Consider the following 19,026-nt stretch of genomic DNA (forward strand, 5'->3'; position numbering starts at 1 on the left):
TCCTCACCCTCACAGAGAATTAATTCGTCTCCGCTGGAATCCACCACCACAGGTCCCTCTGTACGCTGGAGGCTGGTCTCCCTGGAAAAGTTGATAATTCATTTTTATGAACATCATCTTCTCCACATTTTGTGGAAGCAACCTCCTACGCCTTTTGCAGACAAGGTTCCCGGCTGCACTAAACACTCTTTCGGAGTGCACGCTGGACGGGGGGCAACTCAGGTAAAATAGAGCCAGTTTGTACAGGGGCCTCCAAATTGCCTCTTTTTCCTGCCAGTACATGTACGGACTGTCTGACATGCCTACTTGGATGCTGTCACCGATGTAATCCTTTAACAGACAGACGCACGCTTGTCGCTGCTGCTTTGAGGATGCAAGTGCGGCTACAGCCCACACATTTCACAAAGAGAAAAATAAAGAAGAATTTTTTTATTGTTTGTGGAGCGCACTTTGAGGGTTACATCACCCTTTAACAGACAGACGCACGCTTGTCGCTGCTGCTTTAAGGATGCAGGTGCAGCTACAGCCCACACATTTCACAAAGACAGAAAAAAAAAGATTTTTTTTATTGTTTGTGGAGCGCACTTTGAGGGTTACACCACCCTTTAACAGACAGACGCACGCTTGTCGCTGCTGCTTTGAGGACAGTATCATATGCAGTGACAGTAGACTTGTCAGAAATTGTTGGCACGTCCTTCAGTCCGGACCAGATGTCCAAACCGGCCCATGACTTATGACACAGGCGCACGCTTGGCGCTGCTACTGGGTTGATGCACGTGTGGCTACATCGCACACAAGTCACAAACACATAAAAAAAAGTTTTTTATTTTTATTTTTTGGAGCACTTTGAGGGTTACACCACCCTTTAACAGACATACCCACTCTTGTCGCTGCTGCTTTAAGGATGCAGGTGCGGCTACTGTCCACACAATTCACAAAGACAGAAAAAAAGAAGAATTTTTTTATTGTTTGTGGAGCGCACTTTGAGGGTTACATCACCCTTTAACAGACAGACGCACGCTTGTCGCTGCTGCTTTGAGGATGCAGGTGGAATCTAGACGGGATTTGGAACCGGGGACACACTACCTCCATCAATTGTCTAAATCCCACTGCACTAATGGCGGATACCGGACGCACGTCTAACACCAACATAGCTTTCAAGGCCTCAGTTATACGTTTTGCTTCAGGATGACTGCTGTCGTACTTCATCCTCCTCGCTAAGGACTGTTGGAGGGTCAATTGTTTAGTAAAAGTAGTGGTGTTCCTACTTCCTCTCTGGGATGATGAACAACTCCAAGCAGCAGCAACAGCACTAGGAGGAAGTGGTTCTTGATCTTTCCCTATTTTATTTTTATCGGAGAAAGTTTGGTTCTCCATTTATGTTATATTGATATATACATGCGGCTAAGGCGCACACAAACACAGAAAATATTTTTTTATATTTGCTGGAGAGTAGTGCACTTTGGCCCTGATTCAGAGCCGGATGCTCTGACCAGAGCGCTCGCTCTGAATCAGGCCCCACCTCCATAATTATGGAGCATCCTCCTGGACGCTCGTATAGCTGTGGGTCACCACCCACAGCCTATACGAGCGTGCAGGTTGATGGCCGCGATGGTCTTGACCATCGCGACCATCGCCACTGTGAGCCGGAGCCTGCGGTTGAGTTTCTCAACCGCAAGGCCCGGAGTGATTTTGGCTCTGTCAGAGCCAAAATCACTCCCACTGACATCACTAGTGATGTCAGTGGGCCGTCTTCTGACGGTAGGCGTTCCCTTGGGAACGCCCCCGTCTGGGAGGCACACCCCGGCACGGCCACCAAAGGGGGCGTGCTGTCAATCAACATCGACAGCACGCCCCCTTTGATCAGACACAACGAGCGAAGGAAAGTCCTTCACTCGTCGCGTCTGGCGCATGCGCACGACGGAGCTCCCTCCGTTGTGCGCATGCGCAGTGCACACCATCTACCCACTTGCGAGCAGACAGCCGCTTGCGAGTGGGTCTGAATGAGGCCCTTTGTGGGTTACACCACCCTTTAAGAAATGAGCCAGTCGGCTCTTTACTTATGGGACACAGGCGCACCCTTGGCGCTGCTCCTTTGTTGATGCACGTGCGGCTACAGTGCACACAATTCACAAACACAGAAAAAAAAATGTTTTTATTTTGTTTGGAGTGCCCTTTGGGGGTTACAGCACCCTTTAGCGGTCAATCCAGCCGGCCCTTTATTTATGGGACACAGGCGCACGCTTGGCACTACTTTGTTGATGCACGTGCGGCTACTGCGCACACAATTCACAAACACAAAAAAATATATTTTTTTATTTTGTTTGGAGTGCCCTTTGGGGGTTACAGCACCCTTTAATGGACAAGCCAGCCGGCCTTTTACTTATGGGACACAGGCGCACGCTTGGCGCTGCTCCTTTGTTGATGCACGTGCAGCCACAGTGCACACAATTCACAAACACAGAAATAATACTTTTTTTTTAGCACTTGGGGGGAGCACCCCCTGGACAACACTACAGCACCCCTTTAGGACTGGGACACTGCACAGGACTTTGGAGTGTACACAGCCCCTATGGACAACTGACTGCACAACACAGTCCAGCCAGCCCCTATGGACTTTGAAGTAGTGGACACAGCCCCTATGGACAACAGCAGCACAGCACAACACTACACTGCACTACACTACACTACACTACAACACTACACTACACTACACAGCCCAGCCAGCCCTAACTCCCACCCTCCCTCTTCACTGTCCACAGCCGAGTGAGAAAATGGCGCCGACGCGGGTACCTTATATAGGATCCAAAACCTGCGAGACCCGGAAGGCGGGATGATGTCGTTTTGCCTCGATTTCAGATCCGAGTCAGGCGGGAAAAGTCGAGCCTGACTCGGATCGGCCTCGGATCGGGGGGGGGTTCGGATTTCAGAAATCCGAACCCGCTCACCCCTAATATTAACTCATATGCTCAGTTGTACACTTCTATGTAGTTGCACCTGTCCTATTCATCTGCTTGTGTAAGTAGCCGTAATCACTATTAGCACACTATCACCAGCACTATTCCTGATACAAGACAGATCTCTGTATACACACAACTCTACAAAACCTGCAATTCTACCTACAACATGCCTTCATTCAACTTGATCTTATGTGCAAATGTCCCTGTCACTAAGTAACGTCCAGTCATTTACAAGAGGAGAGTTGCAAGCACTTGGCCACAGAGTATGTGCAGTACTACAAATTGCAATATCACTCTGCAAAACAGACTTGAATGCAACACTGTTTCAGCCCCATTATGACTTCACTGCATTTGAATTACCTCTGAAATCCAGGTCACTCCATACGGGTGCCGGATGACGGATCGACCGCCATTATATAGACAATCTAGTGTGCGACACTGTTAGTAGACAGAAAATAGCCCAACAACTACTCAAGACCGAAAAATACAACATAGACAAATGTAACATAATGACAAGAAAAACCCCGACAACACCAACAGTACGATACACATCATGTCGAAGTAGTTGTGCCCGACGTTCATATGTGAGACTTGCAAAAAGTCAGACACAAATATTGCCATATAAAATATATACAATAAAAATTCCGACAACATAACAGGTAGACTTTAATTACATCGACAAGCTAATGATAGACAGACATATGGTAGACACTTAAAAAGACCGACATACATTTTATGCATGAATAAAATATCGACAATAAAAAGTCAGACAACATAACAGGTAGACATAAATTACATCGACAAGCTAATGATATATACTGTGAGATTGGTAAAATAAATGATAAACTGTGCTGACATTTATATTTGTATTATTGGCCTCAGTCTGCCATACATTTTTTTTTTTTATGGGTGTGTGTATTAATACACCCCCTACCTTCCCCGCATCCCTACTCACACACATGTCTAAATTATAGTAAATCTATTTTAACTGCACTATGCCTCATATAAAAAAAGTCCACATCCAGACACCCCATTTCCCCGCTGTCCGTCACCACCTAGGTGCCCCAAACACAAAAAGGTATACATCCTAGATGCTGTCCCGCTAATAGCACATCCCCCCACCGCTACTTTCAACCATGGCACTACAGGTCCCAGCCAGCAACCCTGCAGTACATCCCTGCAAGCACTCCTGCAATACAAGCCGCAACATCCACCCTGCAGCCCTTGTCCCTAATTGCTGCGCACCCCCATGCTCTGCAGTGCACCCCTTCATCAACCCCCCCTCCCTGTGCTCCCTGCTATTCCTGGGCACCTGGACCTGAGGGCATCTTCACCCCGGCAATAACAAGTCATTTAGATTAAGATGCTGCCATCTAGCTTAAGACGCTGCCCTGCTAAAGGTATTTGTGTTTTTTAAATGGTCTCAATAGGTGCTATTTAGTGTCTTCGAGCAAGTGGTGAAAAATAGCATTTTGCTACTTTTTTGGGGGAAAAATAAGTAGTCCTATCAAATTTGGGGTACATGAAAATGGGTATAAGCATAGTTCAAAATCACTAAACTCAAGCTGTAAAGTGCACCAAAAAACGCTCCTTCAGCAAGCACCTGCAATAAGAAAAAAACTCCCCATACTTGAAGACCTACCAAAGGTTATTTCGCTAGTTTTTCAATTTGTACCCCCACCCCTGAATTTTTCCGCCCACATTTTCAAAGTGATTTTTTGGGATGTCCTTTGTGGTTTTTTTATGCGTTTTTGATGCAGTTTGCACCGTTTGTACACCCTCTTGACGCATACTGCGTAAAAAAACACAAAGGACACTGTCTAACCATCAATCCACACCCACTTCATACAGTCTTCCTTGGAGCAGGTTGAAATTTGGTTAAAGAAACAAATAAGTGCACTTATAATATGACATAACTTGCAAAACGTATATAAAAACTTATAGCTATTGTGACACAGTTAGGTTAGGGGGTCCCTCTCCTGGGTAGAGGACTCCTTCCTTACACACACACACAGCAGCAGGGAAGCAGCACACCAGTCTGGATGCAAGTACAAGCTGGTCGGCACCAGTCTTTATTGTACAATGTCAGAAATAACAAAGAAAACATAAACATAAATCCTAGCCCTGTCGGGGTACTAACTTCACAGGTAGTTCCCTCACTACCAGAACCTGGCAGGGCCTTATGCCCTCGCCTGCAACAAAAGCACAGCACAACACTCACAGTTAGGTTTCCAAGTGTCTCTGAGCAAACTCCCTGCCTGCTCTCCAAGGTGAGACAATCAGCCCTCAACACACTAGGCTTATATTGGCCACTCTCAGGTGGAAACCCTAACAAGCCTGTTACCAGGCTGCGAGAACCAAAACCTGGAGTGGCCGTGGGTGGAGCCCTCCCTCTCCTCTCACCCACAACCCCCAGGTCCCAAACCGGCTTTTCAAAAAGCCGAAACTCAAGCCTGCTATACTGCAGACTTTCTCCTGGGGGTTTAAAACACATAAGACAGGAATCTGGGACAAATGTACCTGCCACAGACCACTTTACCAATGATCCTATCAGATATCCCCCCCCTTTGTTTCGACCTGTGGGGCGGAACAACTGAAGCCCCCAAACAATGAACGCGTGACAATGCGTCAGCATTGGCCAGCTGGCTTCCTGGCCTGTGTTCCACTGAAAATGTAAAAGTTTGTAACGCCAAGAACCATCTTGTAATTCTTGCATTACTGTCCTTATTTTTGGACATCCACTTCAAAGGGGCATGGTCAGTGATCAATTTGAACTTTCTTCCGACCAAGTAGTACCTGAGAGCCTCTAACGCCCACTTTATGGCCAACGCCTCCTTCTCCACTGTGGCATAGTTTCTCTCATGTACATTCAACTTTCTACTTAGATAGAAAATAGGGTGTTCCTCACCATCCTTGTTCTGAGACAGGACCGCTCCTATACCTACTTCTGATGCATCGGTTTGTACTATGAATTCCCTTTCAAAATTAGGAGTCATCAGGACTGGTTGGGAACACAACGCTACTTTCAACTCCTGAAAAGCTTTCTCTGCCTCAGGACTCCATTCTACCATGACTTTTTGTTTGCCTTTGGTCAGGTCAGTCAGTGGGACTGCCATGGTGGCAAAGTTGGGTATAAACCTCCAGTAGTACCCCGTAATTCCCAAGAAGGCTCTCACCTGCTTCTTATTCAGAGGCCGTGGCCAGTTTTGTATGGCATCAACTTTATTGAGCTGAGGCTTTATCAGGCCTCTGCCAATGGTGTATCCCAGATATTTTACTTCCTCCATGCCTAGACAACACTTTTTTGGGTTGGCTGTCAAACCTGCCTTATAGATGGAGTCCAACACTGCTTGTACCCTGGGTAAGTGAGACTGCCAATCAGGACTATGAATGACCACATCATCCAGATAAGTAGCCGCATACCGTCTATGGGGCCTTAGAATCCTGTCCATCATTCTTTGGAAGGTAGCAGGTGCCCCATGTAGCCCGAAGGGCAACATCTTGTACTGAAACAAGCCCTCTGGCGCTGAAAAAGCTGTCTTTTGTTTGGCGCTCTCGGTTAACGGCACTTGCCAATACCCTTTGGTTAGGTCAAGAGTGGTTAAATACCTTGCCGTCCCTAGTCTCTCAATCAGTTCATCCACTCTTGGCATTGGGTAGGCATCAAATTTTGAAACACTGTTCAACTTTCGGAAGTCATTGCAGAAACGCACACTCCCGTCGGGCTTTGGAATCAACACACTGGGACTTGACCATTCACTATGTGATTCTTCAATAACCCCTAACTCTAGCATATTTTTAATTTCTTTCGACACCGATTCTCTTTGTGCTTCTGGTAACCTATAGGGCTTTAGATTAACTTTAACCCCTGGGTCAGTGATTATGTCATGTTTAATGACCGAGGTTTTCCCAGGTACGTCAGAGAACAGCACCCTATTTCTGATCAGAAACTCCTTGACCTCTTGTTGCTGAATTGCCGACAGGGTTTTTGCCACTGTCACTTCGGGAACTAAGGGCTCTGGATTTACTGGAGGGGCTCGGACGGCCGACAGTACCGTTCTATCTTTCCAGGGCTTTAATAGATTTATATGGTATATCTGTTCCGGCTTTCTTTTCCCCGGCTGGTAAACTTTGTAATTGACCTGTCCCACTCTTTCTAAGATTTCAAAGGGCCCTTGCCATTTAGCCAAAAGTTTATTTTCCACAGTGGGAACCAACACTAACACTCTGTCCCCAGGACCAAAGCTGCGTAACCGGGCATTGCGGTTGTATACCCTCTGCTGTGCCTGTTGAGCCTGTTCCAGGTGCTCTCTCACTATCGGCACTACCGCAGCAATTCTCTCCTGCATTTGAGAAACATACTCAATCACCGTTTTGTAAGGACTAGACTGCCCCTCCCATGTCTCTTTGGCAATGTCTAGTAACCCCTTGGGTGTCTCCCATACAACAAGTCGAAGGGTGAAAACCCGGTGGAGGACTGGGGAACCTCTCTTATGGCCAACAATAAATATGGCAATAAGTAATCCCAATCCCTACCATCCTTGTCGACCACTTTCCTAAGCATGTGTTTTAACGTCTTGTTAAACCTCTCGACCAGCCCATCGGTTTGGGGGTGATAAACTGAAGTTCTTAACTGTTCAATTTTGAACAGGCGGCATAACTCTTTCATGACTTTTGACATAAACGGTGTACCCTGGTCAGTTAGTATCTCCTTGGGTACACCCAGCCTGTTAAAGACATGAACTAGCTCTCTGGCAATGGTCTTGGTTGAAATATTGCGCAACGGGATCGCTTCCGGGTACCTGGTAGCGTAATCCATTATGACCAGAATATACTGGTGTCCCCTGGCAGACTTCATTAAGGGTCCCACCAAATCCATCGCTATTCTTTCAAACGGCACCTCTATGATAGGCAATGGAACTAGTGGACCCTTAAAATGTGGCCTGGGAGCATGATACTGACACTCAGGGCAGGATGCGCAAAAGTCAGACACCTCTTTATGAAGCCCGGGCCAGAAAAACCTCTGCATTATTCGCTCGGTGGTTTTCTCTACCCCTAGATGGCCTGCCGTTATATGACCATGGGCCAGATCCAACACTGTTCTTCTGTAGGCTTTGGGAACTATTAGTTGTTCCACAATATCTTCCCCCTTCATAGTCACCTGATATAACAAATCCTGACACATTGCCATGTGGGGATAGGACAAAGGACTATCAGGGTCTACGGGTTTACCATCAACTACTTTTACATTCTCCATGGCTTTTACCAAAGTACGGTCATTCAACTGCTCCACGGCAAAGACCTCTCTTCTGACCTCTAAATCAGAAAGACAATCACCTGGCCCAACAACACTTCCCACCTCAATGGGAGGCACATCAGTTGGCGGGCCACCGTCACGTTCCGCATTCTCTAGTTCGCCAACCATAGTAGAAAAAGGGAATAACTCTGACTCAGAAGAAACTCCCTCCTCCACTACATCGACAACCTTCTCAAATGGATCGGGGTTGTTCACCTCCGGAACAAAACGGCTTTCCCACAACTTCCAGAAGTGAGCAAAGTCTCTCCCCAATATTGCATCATACACCAGACCATGCACCAAACCCACAGAAACTATAGCAGAGCCACATGGTGTCTCGATGTTCACCTCGGCCATAACATAATATCGAGTATCCCCATGTATGCAGGTCACACCAACAGTTTTCCCTGTATGCCTCAAGGGGTTCACCAGCTCAGCTTTTATAAGTGTCACCAAGCTACCAGAGTCTAACAGTGCCTCTACTCGGTTGCCATCTACAGTGAGTACACACATGTGCTTATCAGTCTCAGCCTGCCGGTCAGCCGTACAGGCTGTCTGTGCAAAGAAAGACCCCCTGCGGTAGACATGAGCAGTATCACATTGCATAGGTTCAGTTGTAAGTGAACAATTAGCGGCAATATGGCCGAAGCCACCACATCGGAAACACTGAGTCATATTAATGTCTAGTCGTTTACGGGGCAAGAACCTTCCTGGCCTGGCAGGCCTGTCTCCAGGTTCTACACCCTCAGTCTTAGGTACATTCCACCGCCCAGCACCCTTCTCCCCTGCAACAGTCTTACCAGTGTCTGTGGGAGTTTGCCGGTGCGCCATCGGGGCTCGGTGGGGCATACTCATCAGCTCCTCAGCCGCCACGTACCTCTCCACCAGCTCGACCAACTGGTCCGCGGACTTAGGGTCTGCATGGCTCACCCACTTGCGCAGAGTCACAGGTAATGATCGCAGGTACCGGTCCATCACGACCCTTTCCACGATCTGTGGTCCTGTCAGCGTCTCGGGCTGTAGCCATTTTGAGGACAGATGGACGAGGTCATGCATCTGTGAACGTGGAGGCTTGTCCCTATGGAACTCCCAGCGGTGGACCCGTTTGGCACGAACAAAGGTGGTGACTCCCAAGCGAGTTAGGATCTCCTGTTTTAGTTTTTTATAGTCCTTGGCATCAGCCAGGCATAAGTCGAAATAGGCCTTTTGTGGCTCCCCAGACAAAAAAGGTGCCACCAGACTTGCCCACAGCTCCTTGGGCCAACTTTCCATTTCGGCCGTTCTTTCAAACGCGGTGAAATAGGCCTCCACATCATCGCCCGAAGTCATCTTGTGGAGGAAGTGACTGGCTCGTACTGAGTGAGTGGGGGTGGGAGGACCAGTAGCAACATCTCTGGGCCGGGCGACCAGGTGCTGTACCACCTCTTTTATGGCCTGGCTGTTTTCCGCTAAGGCCTGGTGGGTTTCCTCGATGGCGACCTGTTGTTGCCTGGCGGATTCCTGCTGAAGTTTGTTAGTCTCCTGCTGAGCCCTGGTAGCTTCCTGCTGAGCTGCTGTAGCTTGGAGCAAGGCCTTAATAATTTCCTCCATTTTGTCCTGGGGTGTAGATTGGAAGCTGAACCTTGCCTCTCTGAGCATTGGCTGATGCCTCCTCTATGGGACTCCAAGGACACAGTGTTATTTCCACACTCACAAATTGGGTGTCTGTCCCTTTAATTTTTAAACGGAAAGTTTTCCTCTCGCTGCAACTTCAGTGTGTGTGGGTGCCTGCATTATCCACCATATTGTGACACAGTTAGGTTAGGGGGTCCCTCTCCTGGGTAGAGGACTCCTTCCTTACACACACACACAGCAGCAGGGAAGCAGCACACCAGTCTGGATGCAAGTACAAGCTGGTCGGCGCCAGTCTTTATTGTACAATGTCAGAAATAACATAAAGAAAACATAAACATAAATCCTAGCCCTGTCGGGGCACTGACTTCACAGGTAGTTCCCTCACTACCAGAACCTGGCAGGGCCTAATGCCCTCGCCAGCAACAAAAGCACAGCACAACACTCACAGTTAGGTTTCCAAGTGTCTCTGAGCAAACTCCCTGCCTGCTCTCCCAGGTGAGACAATCAGCCCTCAATACACTAGGCTTACATTGGCCACTCCCAGGTGGAAACCCTAACAAGCCTGTTACCAGGCTGCGAGAACCAAAACCTGGAGTGGCCGTGGGTGGAGCCCTCCCTCTCCTCTCACCCACAACCCCCAGGTCCCAAACCGGCTTTTCAAAAAGCCGAAACTCAAGCCTGCTATACTGCAGACTTTCTCCTGGGGGTTTAAAACACATAAGACAGGAATCTTGGACAAATGTACCTGCCACAGACCACTTTACCAATGAACTGTTTTGGCTACTTGATTGCTTCCAAATTAATGGGTCTAATTCTACTTACAACCCTGACCACTGTGATAAGTCTGATTAAAAAAATCATTTATCAACAGTAGGCAATTATAAATAGTTATATTCTGTTGCCCCAAGAGGTAAGTGTTAACTATAGTGAATCTCCTGGAATGTCTGTCAGTGTTTTCTCCCGGAACCGCAGGAGCGAGGGCCAGCCTCATGAATCCCCAGTCAAGACAACAATTCAGGACATGGTACTGTAGAAATTGCAGCATTTTTCCCCACTGGTGGTAAACCAAGCCTATGGGATCTATTTATTAAGCCTTGGAGAGATATAAAGTGGATGGAGATTAAGTACCAACCAATCAGCTCCTAGGAGTTGATTGCTTTGCACTTTATCTCTCTCCAAGGCCTAGTACTTAGATTACTATAGCTTTGTGATGTCTCATTCATTCTCACATCTGCAAAGACTGGACCACAAAACCTTTTAGTACTATTGAATTTCCAAAATATCATCAATAAATCAGGCTTAGCACAGTGAGGATGATTGTAATGATACATTATGTCACAGCAATGATGTAGCCAGGATGTTTAGTGGACATGGCCAGAGGCATATAGGTTACTCTTTCATGTTGCAACATAAGTCCATTGAATGGTCTTGTTGAATTTCAACATATACTGTATGCAGTGACCTGGATTCCTAAGGTAAATGCGGTGAGGTCATAATGTGCTTACAGTTATAAACAGGTAGAAAAGGTATTGGGGATGACTATTACTGGTGATGAATCTTATATGGGTTAAGTCCTACATATTTTATTATACTTATTACTATTCTAATGCAATACTGAATGATGACTGGTATGCGATTGAATGAGAAACTTAACATTATGGGTATCATGTATGTATGGACAGAAAAAAAGTCCTGCAAAAGCAATTGTGATGTCACATTCTTGCCTTTACATCTTGTGTGTCTTTTGTGCTGATTTTTACACAAAATCATGTGGGTGAGCTAGTGTATTAGTCAGTCAGGTTTATCAGTGAGGTCACAATGTGCTAAAAATTATAAATATGTATAAAAGTGTGGTGATGACTATCAACACATGTGGGTAACATTCAACATAATTGTGTTAACTATAGCAAACCGTTCTTTAAGGAATCATGACTAGTGGATATTTTATATTGTTGTTGCCTCCCAAATAACACTCAAAACATTAACTCTTGGTTGTACCTGTATTTTATTAAGTAAAAAATCCCTGCACCCATTAGAGAACAAAAAAATCTAACTTTTGCATGGCTGTCATTGGTTTTATTTTAACGATGCTTCTTCTGTAACACGACAATGGTTAGAATTAACATGTTCTGTAATTATACTGGTACAGGTTGAGTCTCCCATATCCAAATATTCCAAAATACGGAATATTCCGAAATACGGAATATTTTTAGCATGCCCGAGATAGTAAAACCTTTGTTTTTTGATGGTTGTATGTACACAAACTTTGTTTGAGCCACAAAATTATTGAAAATATTGTATAAAATGACCTGCAGGCTGCGTGTATAAGGTGTATATAACACATAAATACATTCTGTGTTTTGATTTGGTTCCCATTCCCAAGATATTTCATTATGATATGCAATTATTCCAAAATATGGAATATTCCGATATCCAAAATGCCCCTGGTCCCAAGTATTTTGGATATAGGAGACTCAACCTGTAGTATGTAGCTGTGCTATGTTCTGCAGCTGAGGAATACTGCCAGGAGTGGTGGACTGAAGGGAAATATAGGTGGCTCTCTCATCAAAGGAAGCCATCCTACTCCCAATGTGTGATGAGAAATTCTGATGGACTACAAAACCCCCATGTTTAAAAGGAACACTTGCCGTTGAGCACTAATAACACCAAGCTCATTAGCTACACCAATAACCTTTCTATTTACTCTTTGTATACATAGTGATGATATTAGGACAATAACTGTCTACATAAGAGTTCTTGTTAGGCTTGTCAGACAAGAAAAGCTTCACATCAGTTTCATTTGCTGCCAGATATTGCAGAGCCAACGCCTTACCAGTGCTATTTGTAATAAACGCACCAAAGTGATTCCATAACACCTACCATTAGAAAGATATACAGTGTAAGACGTCACTTCAGCTGCAAAGTTATGTAAAGCAATTGCTAATTTTGAAGCAGCAGAACAATAACCATCACTGCCTAAATTATTAATAACACCAGTCGCTACAACTGTAACAGGGATGTAGTCGTTATCCCGACAGTCAGGATGTCGACTGTCACAATACAGACAGCGGTATCCCAACTTTCACAATACAGACAGATTGCGGATGTAAGTATTAAGGTTAGGGGAAGGTTTAGGGTTACGGTTAGGCAGTAGGGGGAGGGTTAGGATTAGGCCGCGGGAGGGAAAGGTTAGAGTTAGGCTGAGTGATGCGAAGGTTAGGGATAGGCTATGGGAGGAGTGGGTTAGGGGGAGGGGGAGGGAAAGGGTTATAATACTTACCTAAATCTGTCGGGAATTTGACTGTCGGGATGCCGCTGTCTGTATTCTGACCGTCGGGATCCTGTCCCCAACCCACTGTGCAATGAGACAAATACTAATGGACAACATCAGTTTGTACAGTAGTGTACATTTGTGGTGAATTGGCTGAAATATATTTATATTGCAGGACTAGCAGCCCATTATAAGCATATTTGAGTGTGGTGAGGCATGTAATCAGGTTCTGTGAAACATACTGTAAGAAAAAGGTAACCAAAGGTAGTTTATAGAGTATGTGAGTTACAAGGCTATTGCCCATGTTCTGGGAGTCTATATAATATTGTAGATAGAAAATGTGTAACAGACAAGGGCAGACAAGGAAAAAAAGAAACTTTCTACATTTAATGTATTGAAGTATTCCACAAGATATTTAGGAGGGGCGATATTTTTAAAATCTTGGAGAGAAATAAAGTGGAAGAGAGATAAAATACCAACCAATCAGCTTCTGTCATTTTACAGGCTGTGCTAGAAAAATTACAGTTAGAAGCTGATTGGTTGGTACTTTATCTCTCTATAAGCTATCTCCAGGATTTGATCAATCGTCCCCTAGAACTGGTTTAACTCCAAACCCTTGCTTGTGACAAGTTTAGAAAAGACTAGTGATTGACAATGGACACACAGAAAGGTGGATCATATCCTCTATAATAGTTGATCCCAATAATTCAAGTACAGAGTGTATTTTCCAAATACTTGTTAATGCTGAATTTACATAAAGCAGAGGTTCTCAAACTCGGTCCTCAGGACCCCACACAGATCACGTTTTTCAGGTCACCCAGCAGGTGCACAGGTCTGTATATGAATCACCACGGACATTAGTGTGGAAAAAAGCTGCAACCGCTACATTGTAGCAATTCATACGCACAGGGTCGGCTCCAGGGCTAATAGCGCCCTGTGCCGGCGAGTGCTCTGTGCTCATTATCGTCCTGAAATTGGGGGTGTGGCCTAATTATCTTATGTCACGCCTCCTTACATGACGTTATCTGAGGGGCGCAGCATCCATTCAGACTCCGGGGTCCCGGCACCGACGCACAGCTGTGATGGTTGGGGTCCCCGACCCCCCGATTTGACCACCCGCGGGCCACTTCGGCCCACGTGTGTAACAGCGGGACAGTACTGTCCCGCTGAAATTGGGAAGCTGGGGAAGAGTGCGCCCTCTATGGATGGTGCCCTTGTTCGACCGCTCATGTCGAACACCCCTAGATATGCAGATTCAGACAACAGATTTGCACACAGATATACAAGTGTAGCGTATGAAATTTGGCCAGTTTGAGTTACAGAATTATTAGTACATAATTTAAACATAGCGGTGCTATTGTTAATACCATTCTTCCTATAGTTTCCTGGTTTCTGTAATACCATCAGAATAGCACAAGAAGAAAATTCGGTTTGGTCAAAAATGACCGTCACCAAAACTGACAAATTCAATTACTATGTTTTTTCTTGTAGATATAAAAATCTTCTCCTAAAATGACTAAGCTGGCTCACGTGATGTAGACTGGCCCAACAAAGCATTAGTTCTTACTGTTTTGGGCCAGTATTACCAGGGCTGCTTATTTTAATGTATTTCTGAGTTTTTCTGTAAGTAGGGATTCATTTCTCCTCTGTCCCTGCTAGGCTACAACTTCTTATGAGCATATGGCCTGATTCAGAGCTGTTTGCTTTTGTACAGTGGCTGCGTCTTTGAACGCAGCAGCTGTGCTAAAATATGCAAACGCCAAAGAAGGTGTCTTGTGTATAAAGACGCCCATTGCAGGCGTTTGTGATCCGATGTTGGTCCAAAGAGGCAGCATCGGATCATCTGCCATCTTAGTGAACATCGGTCATCTGAGTAACCCTCAGGTAATTTAAGATGGGTGTGTATTTCATGCTTTTGGGGCTAGTGAAGCTGCATTCAAGGATGCAGCCATTGGCCTCGGCATGCCCAGGAAATAGGGCCAACATGCTCCCCGTTTTCTGTAATGCCCTAAACAGCTGCCACATTTCAATCATCCTGCCGCTTAGGGGGCACTACAGAGCCAGATCTGCACATGCGCCATACAGATCCTGCGCATGCGCAGATTGCCAAATATCAGAGATGTACTAAGCCATTAGGTTTGTGTACAAATTTGAATCAGGCCCATAGTCAAATAGTGTATACAGTATTGCCTCAGGTGTAATCCAGCTACAGGGTGCAAATCTAAATTATGCAGGGAAAAACTGCCTTTGTATTTATCATACAATGTTGGGCATCTTTATTTTAATGGTGCTCATTAATGTTCAGCAAGAATGCACCACTCTCATAACTATGTAACTCCCCACCTCCTAACTGCAAGCATTAGTAATTGCATCTCCTGGCTCAGAGCCAGCCATAGCCAAATTAGTGCCCTAGGCAAGAGTTTGGGTGGTGCTCCTCCCCCCTTGGGATCCTGAAAAGAGGTGTGGCCTCAAGGAAGGGGTGTGGTCTTGCTGTGATGTGGCCCCTTCCCCCATTGTACTGTGCTCCCAGCACCCCTTTTCCATCACAGCACACATCACCAAGCACCCCTCTCCCAGCACAAATCACAGTACCCAGCACACCTCACCCAGAACTCCTCTCATAGCATGGCACAGATCACAGCACCCATCACTCCTCTCCCAGCACAGCACCCTTAACCAAGTACAGCAGCCTTCACCCCTCTCCTAGCACATCACCCCTCTCCCAGCACAGATCATAGCACCCCTCACCCCTCTACCAGCACAGCACCCTTCACCCATCACCCCGGTCTTCACCCAGCACAGCACCCTGCTCTCCCAGCAAAGCATGAAGGCACCCCTCACCTGACCCAGAACCCCTATTCCAGCACAGCATCCCCCCTCACCCAGCCCAGTACCCCTTTCCCAGCACAGCAGGGTGTCAGTAAACACACTCATCAAGCACCCCTCTCCCAGCAGAGCACCCCCCCTCCCAGCAGTGAGCACCACAGTACCCCTGCCAGTGCTCTCCCAGTTCCAGACTTACTTTACTTGAGCACAGCCTGCAGAGCCGCCCACCCGACTGGAAGTACAGCAAGTCACGGGTATAGGACCCGCTTTTCCTGGCTCAGGCTGACAGGCTGCGTCCCGATGCATGCCGCCCTAGCGCTAACCACTAGCCACCATCCAGGTGCCCCACCCTAGCAAACCACTGCCGGCTGCTCGCACATTGTTTGCTGCTGCTGAGCCTGATCGTGGATGCTGTTAAGCTTCCAGAGTTTCTGCCCAGTCGGAAGCAGGTGCCCTGGCCATGCCTGCCCCAAACAACCTCCGGCCCTAGGTGGGCTTGGATGCCCCTAGGCATTCTAAATGCCCTAGGCATTTGCTTAGTTTGCCTATGCCTAGGGCTGGCTCTGTCCCAGCTAGATTTACTCTTTACTCTAAGGGGCCTATTTATCATCACTTAATTTTTACAGAAGCAGGTGAAAATGAACATTTTCACCTGCAATTGTAAAAACTAAATGTTTGGGCTATTCATCAAGAAGGTATCTACTGCTTACCTTCCTCAGGCAGAATGGCCCGCTGTCCCCACACAGTATGGGCTATAATATTTTCTGAGCTTGAGTGCGGTAGGATTCACCATCTTCAGATGAAGTGTGCTCCCGCTTTTGTATTGCACCTGTTCCACCGGATGTCGGGGCTCTTGTGCGCATGCGTGACCTGTAGATCACACATGCGCACTAGCGTCACTGCTACGAAAGGATTTTTGGATCAGCTGTCCCCGCCCCAGAGCAATGATACATTTGCTCCAACGCTTTCATCAAATTAGCTTTTGAGTTGATAGTCCCATTACTTTTGGTCCCTGAAAAAGTGGGAGGCACATATAGAAACCGTTGTAATCCCTACACCGTTAATCTGATTTGGATGTAATTACCCTCAAATTAAATCTGAAAATCTGCAGTTAAAGCACATCTTGTTTGTTTCATTTCAAAGCCATTGTGGTGGTGAATAGATTCCAAAATATGAAAATTCTGTCAATGTCCCAATATTTATGCACCTGACTGTATATATTAAATGTTAATTAGAACTTTAAATGTTACAAGGTGCATATTAAGGCCTTTGTTGAGGTCACTGAAAATGACAAAGATCCACATATAAAAATCTACACTGAAAACCCCTCTCTTCACCAGCGGTTTGGTCATATGTGGTCCTTTATGTGTTTGTGTCTGTTGCTGTTCCTGTGTATCTGTGCTATTTACTGTCAATTAGGGAAACTAAGGTTACCTTTGACAGTCTTTTCACCATGCCGTCGGTCCCTCTCCATTATGTGGTGTTTCTCAGTATGGAAGTTACTTAGTTACAGTACACACAGACACGGCTTCTTTCACATTTGTGTTCCAAGTTACCATTTCACTTTCTGTGTCCTGTCCTTCATTTCACTTCATAATTCATATATATTATAATCGGTGCTATTCCTTGTGATACCCTGACATAATAAAGAAACAAAGGTGCACGTATAATAAGTTAACCTTTATACCCAGATGGATGCCGAGACAGAATGATACAAACATCATAAACTGACATTAGCACAGCTATGTCTACAGATCCAGCTGTAATCCAGCTTTACAGTAAACTAATAAAATAATTATGGATATAACGTCACAGTAATTTACTTAGTATTTTCTTTTTTATGGTTTCTTATGTTTATTTATTGAACAGGCCAACTTCCTGGGCATCTCCACTGCTGTGATCTATGATTAGTGAGGCTAGGGAAAGGGAGAAGGGGACAGATTAAATATTGTGTCTATAAGGTATGGCAGCTGTGACTTATATCCTTATTTCTGCATGTTCTGATGTTTGAATATACCGGTATGTACCCTATAAGTGGCGAGGTATATCACATCCGCGATGGGATGCTTAGTACAACCTGCCCATAATGTGCAGAAGGTAATCATATTTTTCACAGATTTTTACATGCCTTTCCAAGTGTTGTTTATATTAAAAGTAATAACAATCATAAATAACAAAAAAATGGTCCATGTTACTTTCAGCTTTGCTCTTCCTAGAGTTTACATTTGTACTGCATTGATAATAATGGTCAGAGGGCATAATGACAGTTTGCTTAGTGTAAATTGCCACTGCACATGCCCACCAAACGAATGCACATATATGTGCAAATACAAACATGCAGTGGCGTAACTACTGCCCCCGCAGCCCCCGCGGTGGCTTGGAGGCGCCGGGTAGCTTGGGGGCGACGGGGGCAGTGGTTACGCCACTGCATTACTGGGAGCGCTGGCCTCTGAAATGATCGGAGGCTAAGGAAGCCTCCGATCACTTCAGAGGCCAGCGTTCCCAGTAATGCAGTGCGTGGGTGACGTCATGACGTCACCCGCGACCTGGGGAACCTGCGCGGCTGCGTCTGCTGGATTTGTTTAGATCCAGTCAGCGTGGCAGCGGGAGAGACAATGCGGATGACAGCGCTCAAAGTCAGGTAAGTGAGGGAGGGGGGGAGAGGAGGGGAGGGAGAGAGGTTTGGGGAGGCCACAACTACAGTGGGGCACTACTAAAAGGGGCACAACTACAGGGGCACTACTAGAAGGGGCACAACTACAGGGGGCACTACTAAAAGAGGCTACTACTAGAAGGGGCACAACTACAGGGGGCATTACTAAAAGGGTTACAACTGCAGGGGGCACTACTTTAATGGGCACAACTACAGGGGGCATTGCATAATGGGCACTATTACAGGGGGCATTGCATAAGGAGCACTAGTATAGGGGGCATTGCATATGGGGCACAAATATAGGGGGCACTACTTTAATGGGCACAACTACAGGGGGCCCTGCATAATGGGCACAACTACAGGGGGCCTTGCATAATGGGTGCTACTACAGGGGGTATTGCATAAG

Source organism: Taudactylus pleione, unplaced genomic scaffold (genome assembly GCF_031769625.1).
Source record: "Taudactylus pleione unplaced genomic scaffold, aTauple2 ptg000010l, whole genome shotgun sequence".
In the NCBI taxonomy this organism is placed as follows: domain Eukaryota; kingdom Metazoa; phylum Chordata; class Amphibia; order Anura; family Myobatrachidae; genus Taudactylus; species Taudactylus pleione.